Consider the following 607-nt stretch of genomic DNA (forward strand, 5'->3'; position numbering starts at 1 on the left):
CAACAAATATAGACAGGCATATATTGCTATTTATTATGGGGTTTTCGATTTCAAGCCAGATTCAAATTTTAATGTATTTACATTAACAATATTAAAATTATTTTACATTTCTCAGCATGTAATTTTTTTTAGCATAATTTAATAAAAATGTTATTTATTAATACCAACTGTTCCAATAAATATTACTACCTCCATCAATCTTCCGTTCTCTGCTCACTTCTCGGTTTCATTGTACCTCCAAACCGAGTCAGACTCCGTCCAGTTTGTCACTCGGTTCATTTAAAAGATCCGACTCAAAAGAACGATTCGTTCACGTATTGGACATCACTAGACAAAAGTAACACTTTTCGCACGACACAAGAAGACCCCCTATGTGCTTCCTCAGCGGCTGATTGTACTGTATGCGACCATATGCTTCACAATAAACCGAATTTATAGTTTCAAAAGCCGGTAAGCCCCGCCCACCAGAGAACCCCCTTTCATGCAAATTGCTTTTCCAAGCGTTTTTTTGGTCCCTCAGCCTCAGTACACGCCTCTAATTTCACTTCCTCCGCGAGCCGCGCCTGGAACAGGGCTGGCTGACTTCAGCCCAGGAAAGAAAACATCA

This window comes from Barbus barbus, assembly GCF_936440315.1.
Source record: "Barbus barbus genome assembly, chromosome: 5".
In the NCBI taxonomy this organism is placed as follows: Eukaryota; Metazoa; Chordata; class Actinopteri; order Cypriniformes; family Cyprinidae; genus Barbus; species Barbus barbus.